Below are 17930 nucleotides of genomic sequence, written 5' to 3'. Positions count from 1 at the left end.
CTAGTGCTATAATTGAAAATAACAATGAAAGAAAGGAAGAGGAAAGAAAAAAGAGAAGGGTTTTATATTAAATTGCTTTAACTAATAATCTAATAATCAGCCAATTGAATTTCTGTGTGAATAAACCCTGCTATATAGTGGCACCCGACATGCAGTAGCTTAATACTTTGTAGTAACTGGCTCTTTGCCCTCTCATTATAAAATAAAACATATGGTATTTTAATCTAAAGGATAATGTCAGGTTTGATAACATGAGGTAATTAGTAGCTGTGTTCTAGTACTGTGAGAGCAACACTCAGGTTTCTTCTCTTGATGAAAAGTAAATTCTTTTTGTCACATAACGAAATACTCATTGTTTCAAGACTTTTGTGACAAAAATGATACAGACATTAAGTCAGAGGCATGAAAGATTATTCATGTTCAACTTTAAAATCGGGCACATCCAAAATATTATCTTTCAATTTGCATTTCTTTTGATCCACTAGGCTTGAGTGGAGACAAAAGAGGAAATTAAGTCAAAGACAATTCCTTTCCAATTAAACCCTTGTAGAGACAGAAGGATTAACCCTCTCCCCTGTTCTATCCAGGCTGCATCTCCTGAGGGAAACACTGAGAGGTGACACAGGCTCATGGGCAGGGGGTGCCTCCCATGGCTGTGGCTCCAATCACGCCTGCTGGATGCAGGTCACCAGTGATTTCTGGAGCAGTATGGGATATTCCTTGCCCTGGCACACAAGCCTCTTGTGTTTGAAATGCCCCTCATATACAGCAGTAGGACATGGGAAGTCATTCTGGAGCTCAGAAATTGTGGGCTTCACCCTGAGCTTTTCTGAAGGGGGAATCAGGGAATGGGAAAAGGAACCTGTTCAACTGCACCCCTTTGGCTGGGAGTTTTTGGAGCATCTGCCAGCATCAGCATGCTGGGGGGGTAAGGGACTCTGGACCTTCCCTTCACCCCCTCTCCAGCATCCAGCCTTGCTACATCATTTATTACATTATTTAATTTTGGGACTTGAAGATGGGGGCAGTTTGCTGACAGAGACATCTGTGCAGTGTGTGGCATGGTCATCTTTTGCAAAATTATACATGGTCTTCTGCTAGGACAAGAAGGGGTTAAGCTGTCTGTGCAGCTGATGCATGGTAGGATTTAAAACTGTCAGCAGTAAAACCCACATCATTCATATCTCTATGTGCATTAGGATTTAAATATGGATGCCAAAAATGAAAATGCAGCTTACTGAAGAAAGGAAGAACACATTTCCTAATATAGATAAATTTTCCCATTTCTGGAGGAAATTGAGAGAATTAGCAGCACCTGCAAAGGCAGAAAACAAGAAAAGTAGAAGGATCATGGATAATTAATACTCAGAAGGCAAAGACATCTTTCATAGAAAACATAATGGGCCAGAAATTCAGCTGCTGTACATTTGCCGATTTACATCAGCTGAGGAGTGTGTTCCAGTAGGATTTAACATTCTTCTTATGTTACCTGGGAGATAAACCATTCAAAATACAGAGAGAACTTAACATGCATTATCTGTCATCTTTTGTTGATTAATAATCTCAGATTTTGCTACTATTATTTAATATAGACAATCATTACACACTAAATTTAAATACAACAAAACATTAAATGCGGCAAAGCATTACTTAAGCATAATCTCTTAAAACCTAAGTAAATGAAGCAAATAAATTTTAAAGGTAATTTAGGGGAGCTGAAGTTTTAAGAATTAAATTACCAAATTATCTACTTCTAGGATAGCTACTGGACAGGGTGGAGATAGAGGCAGAGCTTCCAATTTTGCTCTCACACATCACCCTGAATGTGATCACTCTGGGGTGAGAACATCCTATTACATTCTTACTCTTTAGGTGGAACTGCATGTTTCTGGCCCTGGTTTTCTAAGTGTGTGTGTGTTTGCATGGTTGCACTGTGTCTGTCTGAAAGGTTTCTCATTTGAGTTTCTTGCCTGGTTTCTCATCCTCATTTGAGTTGCTTGCCTGGTTTCCACTGAGTGGGAAGGGAGGGTAGAAATCTCTCACAGGAATTGGAACAAACTGTGAAAATTGGGGCTGAGTAGAAGAGTTCAGCAATTCCTCATGTCCTGCGCCCTGCCAAGCAACTGGGCAGCCATTGGGCAGCTTGGCCCAAGCCTCAAAATGTGCCATCTCCTTCCCAGGAAGCCACTTGCAGAGAGATGGAATTAGGGACAGAAAACTCAGGACAGGGCAAAAAAAACATAGAGAGATGTGGAACAAGTGGAGCAAGTGTCAGGAGGAGAGTGAGAGGTGATGGGGAGTATCTGCTTTAGCACTGAGAAACCTTAAGAGCCTGGCAAATAAAGAAACTAGTGGGTGAGGTTCTGGGGAAAAGATCAAATTAAGTGGGAGCATTCTTCTATGCCATTTTCCGTAGCAGAACAATTTTCTGCAAAAGACACAGCCACAGGATGCCAAATTTTACTTATGTTATCGAAACTTTAGTGCCATAATAACTACTGGGAAATTAGCCCCCAGCCTTGCATCGCTTCCCCATTGAGGAACAGCCTCACTCCACACACCACAGAAGATCTCTACAACAAAGGAAAATGCTTGACAGTAAGAAATGTAAAGTCCTGGATCAATCTTACTACAGATTGCAGTGTATGTGCATACACCAATAGGTATAAATACAATGTACTAAAATCAGTGTAACCAAACAATTGCATTTTCCTGCTTTCTGAGCTGAACTATGAGAATCCATTCAAATCTATGAAATATGGAGCTCTGGCCACAGAAGGAAGAAGTGGATTTATAGTTACCCCAAAGTGTAATGCCAAAGTTTTTGGGGGAGACTAAGCAATTTCTCCTTCCCTATCAAGCATGCTAGACACAAATACCATTGCAGATATTTACAGCAGATTTGAAAAACTCAGAAGGTACCTGGGATCTAATTCCTGTACACAAAGCAATGCCTGCCTTAGCCAGCAGGGAAAGCTGAATGTAAAACTAATTAGGGATAATATAAAATAGCTCCTACCTGTGAACAGCAGGAAAATATGTAGTGCAAGTAAAGCTGCACGACTAATTGATTTTAGAGGTTTGTTGGCAGTCTGAAAACCAAACACTCCCAACAGGTAGGTTTTTGAGTTCAGCAGAGCTAATGCATCCTATGACCCAAGAAGCTCTACTATGTGGTTTCCCCAAAGTCTAACACAGCATGAATTTGGAAGGCCTTCCCTCAGCAGGGCAGTTGTTTTCCATCTGGACACTTGTTTTCATGAAATTCACAGGAGCACGTGTGAGACTTTTGGGTTGCATCCAGGCAGCGGGTTTAATTATAATTAAGTAGGGACAGACACGAGCATACACGCACACAGATGTGCGACAAGAAGGGGCAACAAATGCCTCTTTCTCTCTCTCTCTGCATCCACACTGTATTTTTTATAGGAGGAGACAAAACCACGCCACAATTTTGTCAGTCAGACAAAATGTGGTGACTCCACACTGCTAAGCAGTATTTAGGCAGGAAATCCCTTCCCCATAAACCCATGTGAAAATGTATCTCTTCCACAATAGGGTGGAATTAACCTTAAGAACTATCCCAACTCTACCCCATTATATCTCCTTTGCATATCCCAAACAGGGCTGCCTTCTCCTCAGAAGAATAAATGAAAGAGTTAGGTGAAGAGAAAATTGGGAATCCCTGCCTCCAAGCATTCAACAAAGTGAATAATAAGCAGGTCCCTTTCCCTTCCCAGCAGAGCAGCTGTGGGCACTGACAGACAACAAGCTGATTGTGTCAACATGTTCTGGGAAAATTTCCCAAATACTGGGCTGCTCTGGTGGTCTAGCAGTCAAAAAACAAAAAACAAAACAACAAAAAGACCCAACCAAAAAACCCAAACAAACAAACCCCAACAAACTGAGAAGAAATAAAGATGATCCTTTTCAAAATAGAGACAATGAGGGGAATCAGGACTTGTTTTTCTCCCCAAAATGCACTATGAAATAGCCCTTCTGCTCATTTATCATAGTACATGCAGAGCTGCTTCCTAAAACATCTCATCACCAGTTAGCACAGCATTTGTTCTAACAGCAAATTTCCACAGCAAGACAATGTTACAAGAGCTGTGAGACAGACACACGTATAAACACAAAAATAGAAAACACCGTGACGTGCTCATTATAGGATAAAGCTGCAGCACAGGCAGTTGTCAGACAGTGACCAGTGTTCAGCTGCTCTTGTCCAAACTGAAAACTTGCATGACAAAGCACTCAAGAGCCCTCTGTTGGGACAATTCCTGCTCAGAGCTGATGAGATGTCACCAATTCTGCAGCTACCCAGTGATCTTTCCAGAGAAGAAACAGACTTATATAACTTTTAGGGCAGCAATTCCTTTTTGTCTTGCTATACAAATTTCCAATATCTAATGTATCCACGGTCTAATGTAAGAATAAATTACTTTCTCCCTTGGAACAAAAGGGCTTGGGTCAAAAATCAATAGCCTGGATTGCTCTCTACACCTCTGCTTTTAAGAACAGTGTCACTTCCATTTCAGTAAGTATGCAAGGTACATGCAAATATCTTCTGCTTTGTTCTCTTAAATCTGATGATCTTTGCAGAGACAGTCGAGTGCATGTTTCACTTCTTAGAAACACAAGACCTGCCTATTGTTTGTTTACAGGACTGAGGAAGAATTTGAGCAGCTAAATCACAGAACAGAACTGAGCCATTCCAGCTCTGACACTTCCATCCAAGACATGAAGGCCATAACCAGTGCAAAAGCACATGCAAGAGGTGGGGTTTTTAACCAGGGTAGCCAAAAATTAAAAGTGAGCTATTAGCCTTTATGTATGCAGAATGTTTATTTCCCAAGCAGGTTCAAACCCATGAAATAAAGACAGACGTCTTTGTCCTCAGGAGGGTGGAAAGGAAAGGCTGAACAATAGAGGAAAAAAGGCTGGTGCCAAGGGATCTTGAGATGCTGCACAGCTGCTGCAACTTTCTTCCTTTCCAGTGTGAAATGTCATGACACACTCGGGAGCCTCATTCAGCCATCAATATTTATAAAGCCCAGAAACTACCAACTTGCTTTTGAGAACAGGTTTTTATATACAGTACAACTGCAGCAGATTATGAGACAAGCTTGATACCAAACTAATGAGAAATGAAATGACGTTAATACACTGTAAGCCTTGGCTAAATCTGTTTGTCCTATTCATTCATTGCCTTGTTGATCTGGAACCTCTAAATAAGAAATCTGGCCTGTTCACCATTATTGCTTATTTAATCCTCTGAAGTCTATGAATAATGAGACAAAAATATCCATGCCCATTGTAGAAAGAAGAAATATAAATAGAAATGAAATATTATGTCTAGAGCAGGCACTTGTAGAACAAATATCCCCTCTTCTCCTCCACTAGCAAACGTAAAAAAAAATCTCCTGCTGAAAATTGAAAGGACTGCAAATATGAATGCCAGCCAGCACCAAACTGATCATCATCTAACTTGAGACAAAAAAATATTATAATTTATTTAAGAATATTTTGGCTGATGGGAGATGCTTGGCAACTCCCATAGCTAGGCCCCAGCTTGGACAGTGAGATACTGGTCTGGGATGGCATTTCCTTGTTCAATATCTGCCATCTTCATGTGTAAAGCTGAATTTATCCTTGCTACAAATCTGCCTAGTGAGCCAACCCCTTAATGCCTGTTTCAAAAGGGGAAACATAAACCAAGAGTGATGAAGTGTCTTGCTGTTATTACAGGAAAAAAAACTTCACACAAGAAAGATGTTGAGGAAACTGCTCTTATTTCACTAGCTTGCTACAGGGAAAAATTAGATACATATATATTAACTCAGTAGCTTTTTAGGTGAAATTCTTAGGTGAAAATTTTCCAGGAGAGCACCTGGGCAGTAATGAAAATAGCAAAAATTTGGGTTTGAATGAATGATCCTTACAACTATAACCACACTGTAAATTAAAGTCTAGATAATTCTATGTCCTGTGTAACCCTGTCTCCATATGTTTTCATATGCTGTGAAGTTTGGTCTGAAAAACTCTCATTTACACACATACTAGTGCCTGAAAGGGAGCCTGAAGAACTGACAATGTTTTAGCTAGAAAAGACTACAAACCCCATTGTCAGAGATTCCCAAATTAAAGCAGCCTCAGGTTGAAAAACCCATTTTGTTCTGCTTGAAAGTTGATTCTAGTGGTCATCAGAGCACTTTTTATTTTGCTTGCAAAAATGTGTTGTTTCCCTCCAGCGAAGATCCAATGCTCCTCAGTGATGTTTAAAGTTGCAAAGAAAAGTTATCTTTGTGCTCTGGACTGTTGCAGGAGAAACAGACAACATCCCTGTGAGAAAGAGAGGCAAGAACTGCTGGAAGAGTCTAAGGAACCTGGTGATGTATTTATCTGGGAAGTCTCCATCTGTGCTCTTCTTCAGCTTGCCCCACCTCATACATGGCTCAGAACATCTTCAGAAGGCTGGCATGAAGTAAAACAGAGAAGTCTCTTGTGAGAAAAAGACAGGCTGGGGCAGGGGGATTCGAGGAGAAGACCTCCAGGGAAAAAGAAAGAGGTCAAATGACCAAATGATTCAAGATGGAGATGGAGTCTGAAGATGCAGTCCTTTATCTCACTGAAAGGCAACAGACAGCGGGCACTGCCCAGCCTTCTAGGGCCCAAGCTTAGGCTCTTTTCACCCCTAGCAAATGAGGAGTCCAGCAGATATTGCTATGTCTGATACTGAATAAAACTGCTCTGCTGGGTGTGCCAACAAAAGAGCTCCCATGTGGCTCAATTAATACATCCAGCTACCTCCATTCAGGCAGTGCCCCCCGGCAGAAATCGAATCCCAACCATAATCTAGCCCTGGGTGCTCAGGAGAGCCAGAGAGATGCTAGACTAATCTGCAGTGTGCTAACACATTGCTTGATTGCTTCCTCTAGCACCAGCTGGGAGCCTCACTGAATGCAGGTGCTCTTCAGCTGCGTCTTTTGCTGTAGCTCCATTGCCTTCATGCTTTTGGAGAGGGTGTACCCCTGTTTCTTGGGCTGAAGTGTCTCAATGTGTCATCAGAGAAAGGGGGCTGCCCTACAGTTCTCCCCAGCCTAATCAAATTAATGCAAATACCAGAGCAGGAGAACATTCTGTGGGCTGAAATACTCAAAAGAGACACTGATCTAAAGACAGAAAGAGCTACTTACCAAGTCCGCCTTCCTGAGATGGGTCATCTCGTACTGAGGAACAAAGTTTGCAGCTTCACTTTTTTTCTTTCCTTCCCCTAGTGCATCAGGGCATTTCCTTTGTTAAGTAGTCTCTGCTCTTTATCTTTGTGGGCAGATGCATGTGTTTCCCACCTCTCTGAAAGGGAGGGCTGCAATAGAAGAAAGGCTGCAATCATTAAAATCCCACCTGCACGGAGTGCAACACCCAGTACCATCCTGTGCAAGCCCAGCAGGTAGGAATGAGACTGTCTGTCATGAAGCCACCGAGTGTTTGAGCCCTATTCCATTCAGACTGCTGATAAAAGCAAACCCAGCTAGGATCAGGCTGCCGAGGGAAAAGGCCAGTCTTTTAACTCAGGTATTTAAACCAGATTTAAAATAAACATGAAGCCTGCCTCAATTCTTTCTGAAGAGAGATAAGGGTAGGGCAATGAGTAACTGACTTCTCTCTTCATCTGCCATTAAACTATGTGACACAGAACAGTCAGAGGACTAAGCAGATTTGCTACCTGGAGCAGATTGGATTCAGAAGCACCAAAATGGTTTGGGACTGAACATCTTTTGTAGGTCCAGTCTCCTTAGTCAGAGAGGAAAGGAAGGGGGCACTCTGGGTCCTACAGTCAAGTTCAAGTGGTTTTTCTGTGCTTCAGTCTGCAGCCAGAGATCAAGGGGTTGGATGGATCTCCTAAGGAACTGCATGTTAAGGGATTGTGTGCCAGAGGCTCTGAAAACTTTCACACTGAAACTGTCAGCTTCCTTGCAGTTGCAAATGCTCAACCTCATGTGACAAAAAGCTAAGCAATACTGAAGCAATTAAACAAGTTGCCTGAGGGACAAGCTTTCAAAGAGGTTTAGTCACCCTCAGCCTCCCCAGGACTTCCCCCATCTATTGCCACCCCACAGAATTGTCTTTGTGCTCCACCCTGGACCTCTCTGTTGCAGCCAAACCCTGTTGCACAGGCAGGTGGCAAACAAAAGTATCCACACCATTGGTATATGGCAGATCAGGAGGGTCCTCTCCCATGAAAATATAATGACCTTAAAGCAAACGAGGTGTTTCTTTCTACCTGCCTTAAATACCACTGGAGTGTGGAATGAAACCACTTTTTGCTACACAGCTTCAAGTCCAGAGCTGACATTATTGAATGCTAACCAAACAACCAGCAGCACTCAGACTAGTCAATAAAAAGCATTACCAAGAGTCGCTTTTCTCCTCTAAGCCAAGTGGAAAAAAAGCAGTGCCACAGAGTTGCTGATGATATATTTAGCAGCAAGTACCATCTCAATAAACACAATCCTTTCCCAATTAAGAAACACAGTCCCCAGTGAGGCTCAGCACAGATCTCGTGGAGCCACACTGTGCATTCGTATGAGCCAAGTGCCGGTCAGGTGTCATATCAAGCCAACTGCTACACCCAGCAATCTCTCAGTGCCCCCTAAAAAAAATTCCAGCATTAAACTAATTAGCAGTATGCTCTTGCTTTTATACATCCCCTGCAACCAGCAGGATAAAAGATAAATAAGTTGTTAGCCTCTCCTAAAGGCTTCCAGACTATTTATTTATAGACTCATTTATAGGTGCCCTTCACTGAAGCATCTGACCTTTTCATAATGATTACTGAACCTCTCCCATAAAGTCTGTGCATAATGAGACAGCATTATAGTGCCCATTTTAAAGAGATGAGAACATGGACTGAAAGCAAGTAAATGAAATGATTTGGTTGTGGATGCAAGCTGTTCCACAGACACATGCCAAACAAAGACACTAATGCTCTACCACATCTCCTTCCAAAGCCACTCAAACTGCTCTAGCACTGCTGGAAGAATTTTGTAAGGCTGTAACAGCTGCAGATCAGCATTGGACCAAACAAAGGCAGTAATAAGATACTCACAGACAACTCATCCCTCAAACACCTTCTGATTACTGTTCCTCTTTGTGGAAAGGACATAGGAACAACCGGTCCACACTCTTGAGGCTGGGTTTCCTTGCAGTCTCCTGATTGGGTGGGCCAAGGTTTCCTCTGTCTGGAAATTAAGGCACATTGGAGAGTCAGAGCAACGCTTCATTTCAGCCATTCAAACAACCCCATCACTTACAATATTTATCTTTCGTTTCCATCAGTGAAACAGAGGTTGCTGTACTGACATTTGTCCATAAGCAGCAACTGCAAATTTGATTCCTTTCGCATTGCCATTCCAGATTTTTTTTTTCCCCCTGCAGGTGAAGAAGCCAACCAAATTATCCTTAAAGTTTCTCCACTGATGAAGAACAGAAGCATAGCACAACATGTCTGTCCTCTGAAGTTAATTTGTTACCAAGTCCATGGAAATGTCCCCAGTCCTGCTCTTGCCCAATGATGAAGGGATGCACTTTTGAGGAACATACTTTTCTCTTGAGCTGTGCTGTCAACAACCTCTTTTCCTATACACAGGATCATAAAATACTAGAAATAGGTAAATTTGGCCCATTTCTTTTCACACCAAAACAGTAAAGCATCAAATATCTCCTCACCTCTCATGTCCCAGAGTGCCACTTTTGAGGCACCCAGGGATTCAGCTGCAATGATGTTACAGGCAGCAAAGAATAATCCCAGCAAAAAACATCAGACAGCTTGAGGGAAAATACTTTATGAAGGATTTCAAGACCACATGGGAAGCTATTTCTCTGTCCCCATGTAGTGTGTACTTGTTATTAATGGATATTTGTCTTTGAAAGGAAAGAACAAGAAGAATAAATGTACAGTCAAAGAAACTGAGAAGATTATTATTACTTTAAAAGTATAATCAGGTGATCATAAGTCCTTTTGAAAGGATACACCACACTTTTCCTAAAAATGCCAGACCCTCTCAGATGTCCCATACAGTCAACATGGCAAATTCATGATGATGCTATCAGAAACTAGAGACAGGGGTAAGAAGAAAGGAGTGATTTCTCCAAGAGCCCATTTTTTAAGGCCCATTTAAAGAGTCAGGAGGTATTTTTCCACTCAGTGTTTCTATCACTGCAAATAGTATTTCAATTTTGAAATAAATTACATGTTTAAAACTAAAAAAAAATATTGGTTATTTAGGTCAAATACAGTTCTTTCAATAAGAACCAGAGGTTTTAATTACCTCATTTCCCATTTTTGTACTGTAAACCAGAAGGAAAAAAAGCAAGCAACCAAACCATGTTACTCATACAGTTTTGTTCTACATTAAGGTTTCATACTAATGACATGCAAGAGCTGGGATTTCCATCCCAAATGGTTAATGACTTGATTTTATACTGTAGTATATGAAACAGCTCCCAAGGGCATTACTGTACAAGTAACTCCAGACATCTGTACCACGTAAACCAAACCAAATTTTCAAGTAGCAGCTCAAAAGCTACAAGCAGGATACAGCCCTCACCTTGCATTGCAGCCTGGCATCAGTGAGAGAAACAGCATCATGATGTTGTGTTGCTTTATATGGTCTATAAAGTATTTGGTTTTATTGCTTTCCTCTTGTCTTTCTTTGATGCTTTGAAGAAAGATAAGGGTAAGAGAGGGACACATATAAAGCAGTTTTATTGTCTGTGCCCTCACTGGGTTACACAAAGATTCAGTACTGGTTTTCAGCTTTATCATTATTATATTATTATTATTTTAAATAAGAAAAACCTTGCAGGAGCCATGGAAACTGTCAGGATTATTTGTTCAATTGACATGATGCCTCTTAGGCTAGTTTCTAGTTTTAAGCTATCATTTTGGCAAATAAAGATTAGACTATTTCCAGACAACAGTGGATGTGCTAAGCCACCTTGTAGTGCCTGCAGAAATGGAGGAACTAATGAAAGAAGAAAATACCTTTGCTATCTAGACCTGATCACAAGCATACCCTTTGCCAGGATACTTAGTGAATATTTTGCTGCTTTGTGCTTTTTGCAGATTCTAGGAAGACTCTACTAGCATAAGAGCAGTATTATCACTAAAAGGCAGACAGGCCCTGCAGAGAGGTGTTCAAGAGGTGTCTGGATCTGGCACTGAATGATGTGGTTTACTGGTTTAAGGGCTACAGTGGCAATGCTGAGGGCACAGTTGGACCTGGTCATCCTAAAGGTCTCTACCAGCTTTGATGTGTCCTGGGGACATCAGGACAGCATCACCAGCTAAACAAGGGAGGGGACTGTCCTGCTCTGCTCTGAGCTGGGGCAGCCTCACCTCCAGTGCTGGGGGCAGTTCTGGGCACCACAATGTAAGAAAGGCATTAAACTACCAGTGTCCAAAGAGGGCAGTGAAGATGGTGAAGGGTCTAAATGGAAAGCTATGCAAGGGCTGGCTGAGGTCATTGGTTTGTTCATCCTGGAGAAAAGGAGACTGAGGGGAGACCTCACTGCAGTTACAACTTCTCATGAGGGGAAGAGGAGGGGCGGGCACTGATCTTGGTTCTGGGCTCACCAGTGACAGGATCCAAGGGAATGGTCTGAAGTTGTGTCAGGGCAGGTTTAGGTTGGTTATTAGGAAAAAGTTCTTCACCCAAGAGTGATTGGGCACTGGAACAGGCTCCCCAGGGCAGCAGTCACAGCACCAAGCCTGACAGAGCTCAGGAAACATTTGCACAATGCTCTCAGATGCATGGTGTGATTTTTGGGTTGTCCTGTGCAGGGCTGGGGGTTGGAATTTGATTACCCTAGTGGGTCTCTTTCAAATATTCTATCATTCTGTGATTAAAATCTAAAAAATATTTTTGATGGGTCTTAAAGGGTATTTATTCCACAAAGAAAGTACTTTTGTACTTCTAAACTTTGATTTTTTTTTTCACTTACCTTGAAGAGACAGTGTTTGGCTCCAAATGATATGAGAGTGGTTGAGGAAAAAGCATGAAGCAAAGCAAACCCAGCCTTTTCCTACTTTACCAGATTTCCAGTAAAAGCCATTAAACAGCAATAGCTGGTCTCCTGAGTCAAATAAGTCCAGGCTAAATCTTTACTGAGAAGAGCTGGCCTGAGCTGCTGTCACACAGCTGCAGTGCAAACAGCACATCTGCAGGTGGACATGTTTATGACCTGAATTTGCTACACATTGCTAAATTCTACAACCATGCCCTTACCTCCATTTCAGCCAGCAACACACGGAGGTGCCAAGTCACCTTTGCCTTTCCTTTGAGATGTACTCCTGCTCTTTTTCTCAGAGGTTCTAGATACAACAGCTGGGGACACCTTGGCTCACCATGGGAAATATGGACCTGTGCTGCACAAAAAAATAATAGGCACAGTGTAAGACACACATCTCTTGTATTCAGTGCACAGCACTTTAAAGGAGGTGAGGAAAGCTTCAGTTGGGGTCCCACAGCTCAGCATCACCCCTCCAACCCAGGCCTGACAAACTGCAGTACTAATTACCCTTGCTATAAGGTTGGGTGAAGAGTTCCAGCCTCCACTGAAGTGCTGCTAAGTCTATTCTTAAGTTTCAAGCAGCACTGAAGTGATCAAAAAGGTTTGTTCTAGACCCAGTATTTCACCCCTGCCAGAGCAGTACAGTATTTCTTGCTTATATGAGCATTTCAGTGTGATTGACTTTGGGTAGCAGAGAGCTGAAGTCATGCCAGACCTGTTTCATTCTGACATTTATTTGTGCAATGAAATCCAAGGATCTTTTCTCTTTTTTTCCCCCCATGTACTTCACTCAGTACTCTCTCTGTGACATTGAAATCCATCACGCTGCTGGCCCTGGTGTACCCATTAGGTTGTACATGCCAACAGTGCTAGAGATCCGTGGTGGAGGAAAGACAGCAGTGAGGAAAAAAAAATATATATGTGGCCTGAGGAAGTAAATTTTAATTTCTTCCCAATCTTTCTCTGATTTAGAGTAAGATTCTCTTGCCCTTAATCATGCTGTGATACACTAACCTCTCTTTCAAGGAGGAGGCAATGAATAAATGCCATGCAGCCAGAGGCACTTTTCCTCCCATTCATTCAAGCACTGCACAAGATGCCCAAAGGAGCCCTCTAGCCTGCCCAATGGAGAGAAATGCCCACAAAAAGAGCCATTTCCTCAATTAAAGAAAATTAGAGGGACAATCAGAGAGAAGAGTCTCTTTCCTGCACCTGATTGGTGACAGACACACAAAGCCACACAGCTCCAGGGTCTGGAAGAGAACCCCTGTAGTCCTCTCACATTTCCCATGCAAGCTCCTGCATCTCTTTTTCTGTGCCCCTCCCCAAGGTTCCCCTACAGAAATGGGTTGAAATGGAGCCCTTATGGCTGATCCAGTAATTTCAGAGCCTTCCTGCAACTGCTGATGAGTAGCCAGCAGAAGGAGCCTTCCTTGGGTGTGAAAGAGAAAGATCTCATGGAGGACCATGCAGAAGGGACTCCCCATGGCTACCTGCGTGCTGCTGGAGACAGAGCAAACATCAGCCCCCACTGTCACAACTCCTGTTAGTTTGCAGCAGCTGCTGTGCTTGCTGACAAAGTGCCACAGAGGAAGGCAATCCATACAGGCAGCATTTGAGTGTAGGGTGGCAATCTAGCCTTGCCAAGTCTGTGTTCTCTCAAATGTACAGGCAGCAACAGGGAGACAGGAGGAGCAGTGCTGGCATTCAGGGGCAGATATGCATTGATGGCTCACTTGACTTGTGTGAGGCTAGAGGCTCTACTACTAATTTATCTGAGGCCTTTCACACAAAGCTCTAGGTGATTTGTGTTCAATTTGGCTTGAACTTCATTCATAGTCAATGGTCCAAAATAATAGCAAGCTGAAATAGCTGAGAGCAAGTGCTCATTTCCACTGCCTCTGGTGGATGGGAGCTCCATTAGCATTCCTGGGTTCAGCCTGCTGCAAGCACACGTGGTTGTGTCAAATGGCACTGGGTAGCTAGAGTGCTGCTCCAACAGAGCCCAGCTCTGCTCTTTCCAGTTTGAGACAACTAATCCTAATGACACCAAATTCTCCACCCTCCTTAGGGGTGCAGAAAAGTGAGGCCATAATGGGGAAAGATGCAACACTTTTAATCAGAATACAGATATTCAAGCTTGTCTGGTTGCCCTCAAATGAAGGATCTCTTCAATGCCCAGGGACATCTGCTGTCCACCTGAGCCATGGTGTCTGAATTCTGGCACAATCAGCAGAGACAAAGGTGACAAAAAACAGAGCAGAGTGGGGGAAGGAGAGAAGTCTCAGGCAAAAGTTAAATGGAGTGAGAAGGCTGAAAACAGATAAACAAGATTTATCTGGAATAATAAACTAATGGGGAAGAAGAGAGGGGAGAAAAAGATACAAAGTGAGCAGCAACAGGGTGCACAAAAAAAAGACAGAAATAGAAGGTGGTTGGGAGGCACTAAAAAAGTTGAGACATACATAGAAAGAAACAAAAGAAGAAAAAACCTTAAAAAAATGGATAAATAACTATACCTTTGACTACTGCCTTCTCCCTCCCTGAAAATTATCTGGGGTTTTGCATGCAGCTCTGTGACCCTGGCCTTGCATTTAGGCTGTTATTTTAAATACAAAAAGTCACAGAAATGACAGGACACATTCAAAATACTCCGTGTGAAAATATCTCATTCCAGGCAAAGCACATCTGTTTGTTCTTGTCTGTTACCACTAAGAACAGTGCACAGTTTTCTGAGCTCATGGCATTTTGCAGGGCCAGGCACCTGGATCCCTTTGCAGCTTGTGCAGCAGTGCTCTTTCTAGGCAGCAGAGCCAGATGATGTCACCCTCCTTTTCAAGCAACTGCTGCTCTTATCTACCAAGGCAGAGGTTGCAAACACCAGCCCCACCTTCCATTGCAGATTTTATTAACCTTGTCCCATTTGCAAAGTTTACACTGAAAGAAAGACTGAGATGTGATGAGAGGACCCAAAGGGCAGTTTCCAAGCCCTATTACAGATCTCTGCTGATGGAGAAAACTCAGAAAGCAGATCTCCCTCCCTTCAGCTGGGGTATTTTTAGGACTGCTCTTTCTTGTGCAATCCCTGCTTGTCTTTCCCTGAGCTTAAGTACCATCTTTCTTCACTGACAGAAACTCTCTCCTATGCTGGGATAGACAAAACTTCTAAGAATTGACATGCTTGTCAGATTTGTTCAGATTAAGAATGACTGGGAAGGAAAAAAAAAACCAGAAGAGGATTACTACATACACCCTATTTCCTTTGGAAACCAAGCTAAAAGCATTAAAGATAGGCTTAGAAAACAGTTACACGCATTAATCTCTGATTGACCTTCCTGATGCTATCAAAACTGAGAGCAGTGAACCATGAGTTTTCCATTTGATTTGTTGTGTTTTTGTTCAATAGGTTAAAATCTAGGACATGTCTTGAAAGACAACTGTTTGACTGGGGCAGCCAGAACCCATCTCTTGATGATGCTATTCCATACTACCTTTAAGCTTTCCTAAAGCACTTACCCTTTCCCAGTGGCAGAAGGGCGGCCAGCTCCAAGGGGTCACAGCTTAGTGACACAAGTCTGACTCACAGAACAAGAGTTGTCACTATTGCAAACCAAATTCATGGTTCCGCTGCCATCTCATGTCATTAATAGGGCTAATGAGGATTTGCCTGAGACAGGTTCAGAAAGTGAGGGAAGAGTTTAAGGCACTTTCATACATTAAGTGCTTCTTGCACCTCACCAAATTTCTGCATGTATGATAATTCCGACCTCTGAAACAACAGACTGTAAATACAAGAATCCAGGGACAGACAGAAGGGCTGTAGCTGCACAAGTCAAACACACCATGCCAGACACCACTTCTGTGCACAGGAGCCTGACAGTCGGCTACACTACATCTGCTGATCAGCTCCAGCATGCTGCTGCCTGTGCCAACAAAGCATTTCCCAAATTCTGCCATTAGCACAGCCCAGGAACTATGTCCAACAGGCAGCTTCTGTGTGGGCATGCAGCTCAGCTGAAGGAGTTTAACAGTGTGGACAAGGTCAAGTCCTGCCAGCTGGCCTGAGAACCAAAACCTGCTCTCTTCTACTGTTTAATCTACAAGCACAGATGTTGCCCACAGCTGATGGGAGCCCTGACAGCACTCACTTCCTCACATCCCATCCACCATTTACTTTCTACAACCTGAAACAGTGAAAAGCTGTCCCATTCTTTCAGGATCACCATCCCATACTGCCTTTTTATCACGTGCATGAAGCTACCCCAAAACACAACTCTATCTGAAAAAGTGATCTCTATAGGTGGTAGTTACCAATGCTTTCCCAGTTCCTTAATTTCCAAGGGAGGTGGCTAGTGTTTCACAGGTTCTAGGTGCCTCGATATTGCTGAATTTTAATCTGATTTGCACACATAGGGGAAGGTTAGCTGGTTTGTGGTTCAGAGGAGTAACTGCACAACCCAATATAAAGCTACACACCACTGGCTAGTGCTTACAGAGAGCTCTAAGCAGTCATTAATCTAATAAAACAAAAAGTGAAGTATTTTGGTATTTTTCAGGAGAAATTCTATGATGCACCTGTAAGTGAATGCCTGATTTCATAGTTCATCAAATGCACTACTTCATAGTTATTGCACTGTCCCAGGTGATATTTAAACTATTATTTTAACATGTTCTGTTTTGTTTTTTATAATCTCTTTGGAAAACAAGTCATTATTCAATGAGAAGTAACATGATTGAAAATTTGTATTCCTGCATGGTTCCACCTTGTTGGCTGGTTTCATGAGATCTAACAAAATGTAAGTTTTCTTACTGTCACAATGCTGCTGTACAATGTTGCTTCCCTGCAATCAGGGTGTTATTTTGGGGTCTCACTCTCTTGACGTCTGACTTTCTCATAGGAGCATAATTGGTTCTGTAGACTTTTGTGTTAAACTTGGTAAAAATTGGCAAAAGAATTCTAAAATTATATATCAAAGGGAAGAGACAGCAGAAAAGGATATCTGAATCTGTCTAAGGATATCTGAATCTGTCTGAGCTAGTTTCTTCGGGAATTTTTCAAAAGGAGAGGATGAATGTCACTTTTCAATCTCGTAACAGCTTATAAATTGCACAAAGTCCTTACCACGACTGCAGGAGCCCTGAGCAGCTCTTGGTGCTGTCAGTGTCATTCTGTGCATCCAAACAACCACATCCCAGATTACAGTGCTTTTCAACATCACTGATCTTTAAGTACATCTGCAGCATGGACTGGCTAGATTTTAAAAACAACAATCAATAGGAATTCCATCTTCCAGCTGAAGAATTCTTGTTGCCTAAAAGCATGAGGAAAAGCAGATGTTAGGAGATTTGAGGGAGCACTTTGCAGTGTCCTTATCTCTGGCTGAAGTCAAATGACAAAAGCTGTTGAGATTTGCACACTTTTAGACCTGGGAGTTCATTTTTCACCTAGCTCTACTGCTTTTCAAAATTGTTTTTGTTTATCCTGGTGCTAACATGAGGTGTGAAAATGAGATATGTACTCTACCCAATCTCAGTGATCAGGCTTGTCAGCATGTACTCCAGGCCAACCCAGAAAACTTGTCAGGTTGCAAATCTGTCTTACTGACTTGTAATAGTAAACTTTGCCCACAGTATTATAATACCAGCTCAGCTATCAGGGAGAAAGCACATTTTCTGTGTCCTGAAAAACTGAAGGATTCTTGGATTTTGTCTTCCAAAGGGAAAATGGACAGATAGAATGCTGTTCAGGCTGATATGTAAACTGCCCTTCCAAAAAATTTCTGCAAGAGCAAATGTATGGAAGCTGTACAGAAGAACTGTTGGCTCTTCAGTCTGAGCCATGGCTCTATTTC

General features: G+C 42.3%; 1 long non-coding RNA gene across 1 annotated transcript in view; it reads right to left on the bottom strand.

The window, feature by feature from the left end:
* LOC116997074 overlaps positions 1 to 17380 on the bottom strand; it is a 322705-nt gene extending 305325 nt beyond the window's left edge. The window contains exons 1-5 of the long non-coding RNA XR_004418068.1: positions 17201 to 17380; positions 12294 to 12433; positions 9113 to 9245; positions 7200 to 7369; positions 1239 to 1315 (exon numbers count right to left, since the gene is read on the bottom strand). This is a non-coding gene — a long non-coding RNA (uncharacterized LOC116997074). The remainder of the gene's footprint in view (positions 1 to 1238; positions 1316 to 7199; positions 7370 to 9112; positions 9246 to 12293; positions 12434 to 17200) is intronic.
* Positions 17381 to 17930: the final 550 nt, after the last annotated feature.

This window comes from Catharus ustulatus, chromosome 5 (genome assembly GCF_009819885.2).
Source record: "Catharus ustulatus isolate bCatUst1 chromosome 5, bCatUst1.pri.v2, whole genome shotgun sequence".
Classification (NCBI taxonomy): Eukaryota; Metazoa; Chordata; class Aves; order Passeriformes; family Turdidae; genus Catharus; species Catharus ustulatus.
This window is presented reverse-complemented; position numbering and strand designations above follow the sequence as displayed.